Genomic DNA, 10,369 nt, shown 5'->3' on the forward strand with positions numbered 1-10,369 from the left:
TAAAAAAGTGGTGTAATAATTTTATTTTAAAATGCTAATATTTTAATATATTAGAAAATTACAGTATTTGCAACTATTGAGGAATGAAAAAATTTCCATGCCAACTTTAAAATTTGTGAAAAGACACATGGATTTACAGAATTCTATTAGGAGGAACACTTCCCCTTCAATAGTATTTGAAGACCATTGTTTCATATCACTCTTCTCCCACCCTATGTCCTATTGCTATCAATGATTTCAGTTCTAAATCCTAGTATTGAGGTCAAGGATCTGAGTGGGTTCCCTCAGGTAAGGTCACATCCCCGATCCAATGTAAAGGAAATTTCCCTGGGGTATGACTGCACCACCTTTTGTCTTACAAGAAATGAAAGGGAAGCGAGCAGAAAGGGAGGGACTTCATACCACCAAGAAAGAAGCACTGGGAGTACATTGTGTCCTTTCAGCCCTGGGTTCCTGCGTGGAGAAGCTCTTAGTCCAGGGAAGGATTGATGAGAAGGAGCTTCCTCCAGAGCTGATAGAAAGAGAAAGCCTCCCCCCGGAGCTGATTCCCTGAATTTGGATTCTAGTCTACTAGACTGTGAAAAAAAAAATTTCTCTTTGTTAAAGCCGTCCACTTGTGGTATTTCTGTTAAAGCAGCACTAGATAACTAAGATACCACTCAAGGATAAATGGATTGATCCAAGGTTAAGAACCTTTGCCCTAAGGATGAAGGATGTCTGAGTTTAACTTTTTCAGGACACGTTTTTACTTGCCAAGAAGGGCTGATTGGCCCAAATAAAACTACAAGAGGTGAAATGTCTGCGGAGCTTTTCTGGCAGTATTCTGCTGCTTCCTCCTTGTAACTATTTCATTGACAGGCCAACAAAATGGATTCACCTCTAAGAGGTACATGGCATGACGATGGAATAATGTAAGGCAGAGAGAGGTAATGATGTGGTTGAATGTGAATGGGCATAATGTAACCACCTAAACCAGGGGTGAAGGGTCTCTCTGAATCACTGGAAGCATGTCACAATCAGTTTGGGGACTTGGCTGCCAGCCCCAGGACTAGGTCACTTCTTACTCTCCTTTGGCTGATAGATACAGAAGTACTTATTCTTTTCACTAAAGACATAATGAAGCTCTGTCACTTTTTAAACATGTTGTGGTCTGACTCCTGTCCTCCAAAATGTTTGTTGAAGTCCTAACCACCAGTACCTTAAATGTGACCTTATTTGGAAATAGAGTCTTTGCAGATGTCATTAAGTTAAAGTGAGGTCAGTGGGGTGAGCCCTCATCAAATATGACTGATGGCCATATAAGAAGAGATACAGACACAGACGTGGAGGGAAAATCACATGATGATTGAACCAGAGATTGAAGTGATGCTTCTATAAGTCAAGGAACACCAAGGATTGCTCGCAACACCAGAAACTAAGGGAAAGGCATGGGACAGATTCTCCTCTAGAGCCTTCAGAGAAAGCATGGCCCTGCTCTCTCTCTGATTTCAAACTTCTATCCTCTAGAACTATGAGAGAATAAATTTTTGTTGTTTTAAGCCACCTAGTTTGTGGTAATTTTTTTTATGCCTGCCCTAGGAAACTACACTGACCAAGAACTTCCAGAAATTCAAGTTGCGTTCAGAAGAGGACATGGAATGAGGGATATCATTGCTGATATCAGATGGATCTTGGCTGAAAGCAGAGAACACCAGAAGGATGTTTACCTGTGTTTTATTGACTATACAAAGGCATTAGACTGTGTGGATCATAACAAATTATGGACAACATTGCAAGAATTAGAATTCCAGAACACTTAATTGTGCTCCTGTGGGATCTGTACATAGACCAAGAGGCAGTTGTTCAAACAGAACCGGAGGATACAGCGTGGTTTAAAATCAGGAAGGGTGTATGTCAGCGTTGTCTTCTTTCACCATACTTATTCAATCTGTATGCTAAGCAAATAATCCGAGAAGCTAGACTATGAAGAAGAGCACAGCATCAGGATTGGAGGAAGACTCGTTAACAACCTGTGATACGCAGATGACCCAATTTTGCTTGCTGAAAACAAAGAGGACTTGAAGCACTTACTGCTGAAGATCAAAGACTACAGCCTTGAGTATGGATTATATCTCAACATAAAACAAAAATCCTCACAACCGGACCAATAAGCAACATCATGATAAACTGAGAAAATATTGAAGGTGTCAAGGATTTCATTTTACTTGGATCCACAATCAACACCCATGAAATCAGCAGTCAGGAAATCAAACGATGCATTGCATTAGGCAAATCTGCTGCAAAAGACCTCTTTAAAGTGTTAAAAAGCAAAGATGTCACTTTAAGGACTAAGGTGCATCTGACCCAAGCCGTGGTGTTTTCAATTGCGTCATGTGCATGTGAAAGCTGGACAGTGAATAAGGAAGACAGAAGAAATTATGCCTTTGAATTATGGTGTTGGCGAAGAATATTGAATATACCATGGACTGCCAGAAAAACAAACAAATCTGTCTTGGAAGAAGTCCAGCCAGAATGCTCCTTAGAAGTGAGGATGGCGAGACTTCATCTCATGTACTTTGGACACATTATCAGGAGGGACCAGTCCCTGGAGGAGGACATCATGCCTGATAAAGTAGAGGGTCAGGAAAAAAGAGGAAGACCCTCAGTGAGATGAATTGACTCAGTGGCTACAAGAATGAGCTCAAAGATAGCAACAATTGTGAGGCTGGAGCAGAAGAACCAGGCAGTATTTTGCTCTGTTGTACATATGTTTGCCATGAGTCAGAACTGACTTGACAGCACCTAACAACAACAACAACAAACAGGAAACTAATACACAACATAAAGAAAATTTTCACCCTTGGCCTGCGAGTGAGGGATGCACAAGTGGAAGAAGCTCTGAGCTTGGTTGTGAATACTGGCTCCATCACTTTTCAGTGGAGGGCCTGTGGGCAGTCCAAGCTTAAGTTTTCTCCAGTATAAAGTTGGACTAATTGTATAGAACTATGAGTCTTTTAAAGTTCTGGCCAATCAGAAAGTTTTATGATATGTACTAGGTTGAAACCAGGAGCCTGCTGGGTCTACTTCTACTACTTGTGGAGGGAGAGGGAGGAGAGGAGAGGAGAGAAGGGACTGCCCATCTTGGGCTGGAAGGGGGCAGGACTTTGACCATCCCACAGCCTTTGATGGCAGCAGAGCAAATGGCACCCCACTCCTAAGCTGCACCAGGCATACAACTTACCAGGTCTGCCAGTCATGATGGAAGGTTGTGTAAATCTGGCTTAATTCACAGCTTCTCTTAACAGTTCAATTGAAATTGCAACTAATTTAGGCTCATTCATAATAGTCATTGATGTAAATGACTGCAAATGTGGAGGAGCCCAGCACAAAGCCTGATAATTACTTCACAATGAAAATCCAGCTATAGGAACATCACTGTTGCTATGACAACCATGAGCAAAGCCTGGTTGCCCACAGTTACCCACGTTACCAGCTGTCCCTGGGGCTTGAATCTTAGCTTTGAATGAGCCTCAGGGACATATGGGAACTATATGTGCATCTGAATGAAAGAATCTCTCTTCACCCACGGGTATTTCTGATATATCCCCATTTTTTTTTTTTTTTTAGCTCTGGTGGGTTCATGAAGAGTCTATCTCATTAAAGGACCATTGAGTTCTCAGAACCAGAGTCTCAAAGTGTCCCTTTCCATTTTCTTTGCTTATCTTTAGAAAAAAAAAATTCTTTGTTAAATTAAAAAAATAGACAATACAGATGCGTGGTTCAAACCTCAAAAAATGCAGAAGACATATAGGGAAGTTCTCTTTCCTATCCCTGTCCCCCATCTTCCCACCTTATATCTTGTCCAAAAGGTATTTTTTTATGCCCATACAAGTCGACACAAAAATATATTCCCTTCTTCTTTTTATACACATGGTAATATATCGTACATACTGCCCTGAACCTGTTTTTTTCTCTTAATATTTCTTGAAGATTGTCTTATATCAGTCCATAATATGAGCGGCAAAGTATTCCGTAGTGTGGATGTACCAAAATGTGTTCAGGAGTCCCTACTGATGGATATTTATGTTGTTTCCAGGACTTTGCTATCGAAAGAATGCTGCAGTGACTAGCTTTATATTAATGCCATTTTACATGTGTGAGTTATCTGTAAAATAAAATTCTAGATGTAGGATTGCTGGTTAAAAGAGTATGTAGATTTGGGCTTTTGAACTGCCTCCATCAATTTTGTACTGAGTTGCATTCCCACCAGCCATGCATATGAAGGCTTTTCCTTACAGCTCCATAAAGAATGTTCTGTCAAGGTTTAAACACAGAAGAAAACATTCTTTGATGCTTACGAGCGTGAGGAAGGAAGGAGAGGGGAATTCACTAATTGGATAGTAGATGAAAATTAACTTAGGTGAAGGAAAGGACAATGCGCAATATAGGGGAAGTCAGCACCACTGGACTAAGCCAAAAGCTAAGGAGTCTTCTGAATACAACCAGACAATTTGAGGGACAATGTAGCAGGGGCAGGGGTCTGGGAACCGTGGTTTCGGGGGACATCTAAGTCAACTGGTGTAACAAAGCTTTAAGAAAATGTTTTGCATCCCACTTTGGTGAGTGGCACCTGGGGTCTTAAAAGCTAGTAAGTGGCCATCTAAAATGCATCAACTGGTCTCAATCCACCTGGAGCAAAGAAGAATGAAGAACACCAAAGATACAAGGAAAATATTAGCCCAAGAGACAAAAGGGGCCACATAAACCAGAGACTCCATCAGCCTGAGACCAGAAGAACTAGATGGTGCCTAGCTACCACCAGTGACCGCCCTGACAGGGAACACAACAGAGATGCCCTGACAGAGCAGGAGAAAAGTGGGGTGCAGAACTCAAATTCTAGTAAAAAGACCAGACTTAATGGTCTGACTGAGACTGGTGGAACCCCAGAAGACATGGCCCCCCAACTCTTTGTTAACCCAGAACTAAAATCATTCCTGAAGCCAACTCTTCAGGCAAAGAATAGATTGGACTCTAAGACATAAAATGATACTCAAGAAGAGAGTGCTTCAAGTAGATACATGAGACTAAATGGGCAGCACCTGTCTGGAGGTGAGATGAGAAGGCAGTAAGGAATAGGAGCTGGTAGAATGGACATGGGAAATCTGGGGTGGAAAGGAGGAATGTGCGGTCACATTATAGGAATAGCAACTAGGGTCACATAACAATGCGCATATAAATTTTTGAATTGGAAACTAACTTGAGCTGTAACCTTTCACCTAAAGCACAATTAAAAAAAAAAATGTTTGTCAAAATCCTGAGTTTTTGCCAAACTGGTAATGGTATCTCAGGAGAGTTAGAATTTGCATTTCCCTTATGTATTTAATTTAAATGAACTTCATATGCGTTGCTTATTTTCTGTGGTGGTGTTGGTCTTTTTCTTAGGGAAAGCTCTTAGTATATTAGGGAGATTAGCACTTTGTGATGTGAGTTTCAATTTTTTTCTCCTTCAATTTGTCATTTGACTTTGACAGCATAGAATAATGGCTCAGAGCACTAGCTCTGGAGCCAAATTGTCTGGGTTCAAATTCCAGGTCGTCATTTACTGGCTGAGTGACTCCTGAAATTTATTTCTCATAAGTTTTTTGTAAAGATTAAATGCTTAATATATTTAAAGATTATATAGAGTATAGTAAATCATGTATTTGATAGCTCTTATTATTTTCCTTTTTTGAAATTGTTCCTGACTAGAACATTAAATTTTTTTTTATTGTAAAAATGGTTTCTGCATTTTATGTTGTAGTTAGAAAGACCTTAAGAAACTTCTCCTATGCCCTCCTTTGTATAGCTCATGACTTTTTTCAGTATGTGAAAAGTATAGCTGAGTGGTTATGAGCATTGATTTTTGAGCCAGGCAGGTTTGGGTTTAAATGGTAGCTCTACCACTTACTAGCCAAATGATCTTGAACAAGTCATTGCACATCATTAAGCCTTGGTCTTCTCATCAAGAAATGAGGATTAAAATGACACCCACTCACAAAAGTGGCAGTGAGAACTGGGATTGTGACTGGCACATGGTGAGTATGAATGCAAAATTAATGGTGGCCATTGCTGTTATTACCATGGTACCAGCCACACTTCAGTCTATTGAATTTTTATTTCTCTGTCTTTCCAGTAGACTGTGAGTTCCCCAAGGGCAGCCACTATGTCTTGTTTTGTATCCCCAGATCAGCACAAAAGTGCCTCGACAAATGCTGGTTGACAGAATGAACAGAGAAATACGCTCAAAACAACTTTAGAGATTGTTTAGTTTAGATGACCTTTGGCAGTTTAAAGAGGCGAAAACCAAGGCAGAGTGACTTGCCCAAGGTCACAGAGTCAGGATGGAACCTGGAACTTTTGACTTCTATTCAAGGCTCTATCTACCACTTCCAGAGGCCAGTGGCTGGGTGGAGGAGAGAAACCTGCCATCTCCGATGCCATGTTGGTCCCCAGCTGGGCTGGATGGCATATGATGTCCTTCATGTCTCTAATCATCACTGATCATTGAGTCCTCCACTTCAGCTCTTAAAGCAGTCATTCATCTTTCTTGCTGACTGTAGACTCATTAAAAAAAAAAAAAGTATACGGATTTGAATTGAATTGAGTTGAATCAAATTTGATTTTTCTGGGCCTTGGTTCTTCAACTCTAAAATGGGAGCAGTGATTCATTTACTCACTTGTTCATTGGACAAACATTTTTAGAGCCTCTTTTTTTTTTTTTATCTGGGACTGCAGTGGTCGCTGTGGCTACAAAGATGAACAGAGCATAAGCTTTGCACACAGAGAGCTCAGAGAGCTGCACAGCAGTTAACTCAATGATCCGTAAATAGTACCTGACTCTTTTTCAGACTGCCAGGGTATACTCAGAAGCATGAATACTGTGCTTCGGAGAATATAAGCCAGAGGAGCTGTTTGTTTGGCTTGGGGAAGAGTTAAAGAAACTTCAAAGAGGATGTGGCATTTGAAGGGTAACTAGGAGCACCTAGTTTACTGACTGTGGTGCTGTTTGTGGATTCTTCTTGGCTGATGATGCCCTTTATATGACAGGCACTGTGGGAAGCAGATGCAGAAGTAACACAGGCTCAGGGCCTTGTACTTCCTTGATATGATGATTAGCTGAGCTCTGGCAACCCCTACCTCAACTTCTGCCCCAGTGAAAGATTACCATATTTAGCATAAAAATACAGGAATCCAGTTAAATTTGAATTTCAGATAAACAACTTTTGCATGGGATATACTTACATTAATACTTATACTAAAAATTATTTGTTGTTTATCTGAAATCCCAGTTTAACTGGAAGACCTGCATTTTATCTGGTAAACAACCCCAGTGACACATGCCACAAAAATCTTATTGCTAGGGTCCCTTTTCTTTAGCAGGCAGCCCTTTTGGACGGAGAAAATTCTGAATGGCTTAAGCCCCACTACTTGCCTCAGCACCCAATTGGCCTGTGAGAAACTTACCCTTGCCACTCCAAACACTGAGAAAGGATACGCCACTGCTGCTGCCTTTCCCCACCATCAGGGGCAACTCCAGCCAATCCCATCCATTCCCTGCTCTCCCACAACCCACCCCATCACTTTCTAGGTAGGATGCAGGCACTCATCTCTATGTTGGCAGACAGACTCCAGACTCCAGGAGATCTGCATTACCTTTTTATAAGAAAGCTCATGTTATCAGTTAACATTTACCCTATCAGTTAGCATTAGGTTTGGCAATATATATAATAGAAAACTTCGAAAGCTGGTTTAATAATATAAGGTGGATACACATGTATTTCCTAGCTCTGTCTATTGTAAGGGCCTAGAAACAATGACAGCCAGTAGCAATGAGCATACTCAAAGCCCAGATCTTCGTTTCTAAATACCATTTTTCAGTAAAAGGAAGTACAGCTCCTTGGGGAAATGGCTGATTTTAGAATTAGGGCATGGAAAATACAAGGTGAGCCTGGAGCATCTTGTAGTGACATAAAGTAAAGAAGTGCTCAAAAACAAAACAAAACTAAATAAAAAAAATGGATGGGAACACACCAAAAAGACCCAGGAGCCAACCTGAAAGAGCTGTCTCATGACTAAAGCTAGAATAACTTGAGCAACAAAATAAAACAGTAGTATTAGATTATAATTCAAAGTGTAAAATAAATATCCATGAATTCATACTGATATAAACAGTTGAATAAATAAATAGGGGAGAAGGAATAAATCTTCCTTACAGAATAATTCCAAGTTATATATGTAGATACTGCCCCTGCTAGGAGGTAGAGCTTAATTTTTCTCCCCTTTAGTGTGGGCTGTACTTAGTGACTTGCTTCCAAAGAATAGAATATGAAAAGAGAAAAATAGTAACTTCACAGTGAAGAAACCTAGCAGACACCACCTTCAATTATCAAGGTTAATGTCACCAGAGATAAGTCATGTTGATGTCATGTAACTCCTGATATGCTGTGATGAAAATGGTACTTCTGTGTTATTCTTCCCCCAAACCCTTAACCCTAGTCTAATTATGAGAAAACATTAGACAAACTCAAATTGAAGGACATTCATGAAATACCTGAACATTTTGTTTCAAAAGGTCATGGTTATGAAACGTGAGGAATGACTGAGAAACTGTCACCAACTGGAAGAGACGAAGGAGACATGATGGCTAAATACCACTTGGGAGGTACCCTAGAGGTGCTAATAGTTTAGTGCTCGGCTGCTAACCTAAAGGTGTGTGGTTCTGACCCACCCAGTGGCTCTTCTTCCATCAGCAGAATGCCTAGAAAGGAAGAATATCATCTCCCTGGAAGGCACCTTCAGTCTCCATGATGGTTCCCTCAACTTGAAGAGGGAAATGTCACAATATATCCCACCAGGCTAACAACTCACCTCCTTTTACAGCTCCCTCCATGATAAACTGCAGATTGCTGCTTCTATTGGCCAGACAGAGGAGTGGAGGTGAGCACTGAAGGACAGTTTCACTACTTTTTAGTAAGCCCTGTGGGTAATCTGGAAACCCTGATGGCGTAGTGGTTAAGAACTACAGCGGCTAACCAAAAGGTCGGCAGTTTGAATCCACTAGGTGCTCCTTGGAAACCCTATGGGGCAGTTCTTCTCTGTCATACAGGGTCACTATGAGTCGGAATCGACTTGGTGGGAAAAGGTTTGGTTTGGTTTTTGGTGGGTAATCTGAAAGTCCTTTGCTTTGGCACTGTAGGTAAAATTCTGGGGCAACAGGAAAAACCTTATTCAATATTCTTTTACTCAGGTTACCACTGAGAAGAGAAAGTTGACTGGAGAAAGCAGCATGACATTCGTTTTTATATGCTTTGGTGGTAGGGCAAATTGTTACCCTCCCTCTCCTAAGAGTGCAATTTGGCAAATATAACTGAAGACTTCAAAACATTTATACCCCTGTAATGTAAAAAGTTACATTTTTTTTTTAATGTAACGGTCAATAAATTGATATGTACCTCAGGGAAATAATCGAAATACAACAAACAAACAAACTGCTCCAAGATATTTATTTCAGTGTTATTTATAATGTGAAAAAATAGGAACTAATTTAAATGAATCATGGTCCTTTTACTACGTGTAATTTATGCAGCCAATAAAAATTCATGCCTTACAATTAAAAAATAACATGGTGATAAGTTCAAATTATGAAGTTAGGTGGAAGAAAACTGGTTTCCCTCTTGTATATACAATATGTTCAACTTAAAATTTTTAAAGCTTTTTTTATTTTCAAAATTTCCAATGATGAGGATGTATAACATTTATAATGTGAGTAAATAAACCTTATTAGGAAAGAGGGTGAAGATGTGAAAATGCAGAGACTGGGAAGAGCAAGGCCACTCAGAGTCTGGTTGATGTGGGTGAGTGACTGTGGGCGTGTAGAGAACTGAGACTCCCTGCATCATGTGGCTTAACTATCAGCACTGAACACTGGAACCACCTGTGTCAACATGACTACCATTGATTCTAGAAAATCCTTGCCAGGAAAGAGAAAATCGTAAACCATTAAACACTTTACTGTTTGCTTTGGAAATTCCTGAGAACCAGTTTATTCAAACAAAGGATTGCTCATTTGGGCACATAGTCCCCTTCTCAGAATAACAGGCTGCTCACCTGGCAAAAAGTTCACTTACCAAACAACCATTTAGTAATGAAGACTCACTCAAAGGCTGTTACCTCACTGTGTTGACCAATTCTAAACTACTGCATCGTGAATATGGCCCAATTCTAATCAGATTCTCCTGCTGAAAGACTTGGCTTAAACCACCTGAGCCCGGAGACCAAAACCCGATAACCATCCGCTGCTGGTCTCCCCTTTCTAAGACATTACTAGGACTTGGTCAAGGTGGAGCTACTT

The 10,369-nt window shown here is 40.4% G+C and overlaps 1 long non-coding RNA gene across 3 annotated transcripts in view; it reads left to right on the forward strand.

Moving 5' to 3' along the window:
* LOC111751631 (uncharacterized) overlaps positions 1-7,771 on the forward strand; it is a 29,177-nt gene extending 21,406 nt beyond the window's left edge. For 2 of the 3 annotated variants that reach the window (XR_010317369.1, XR_010317370.1), the window contains exon 3: positions 1,579-7,770. This is a non-coding gene — a long non-coding RNA (uncharacterized LOC111751631). Of the gene's footprint in view, positions 1-1,578 lie in introns of all 3 variants that reach the window. The other variant, XR_010317371.1, reaches the window with a different exon arrangement.
* Positions 7,772-10,369: the final 2,598 nt, after the last annotated feature.

The sequence above is a fragment of the Loxodonta africana genome, chromosome 13 (assembly GCF_030014295.1).
Source record: "Loxodonta africana isolate mLoxAfr1 chromosome 13, mLoxAfr1.hap2, whole genome shotgun sequence".
In the NCBI taxonomy this organism is placed as follows: Eukaryota; Metazoa; Chordata; class Mammalia; order Proboscidea; family Elephantidae; genus Loxodonta; species Loxodonta africana.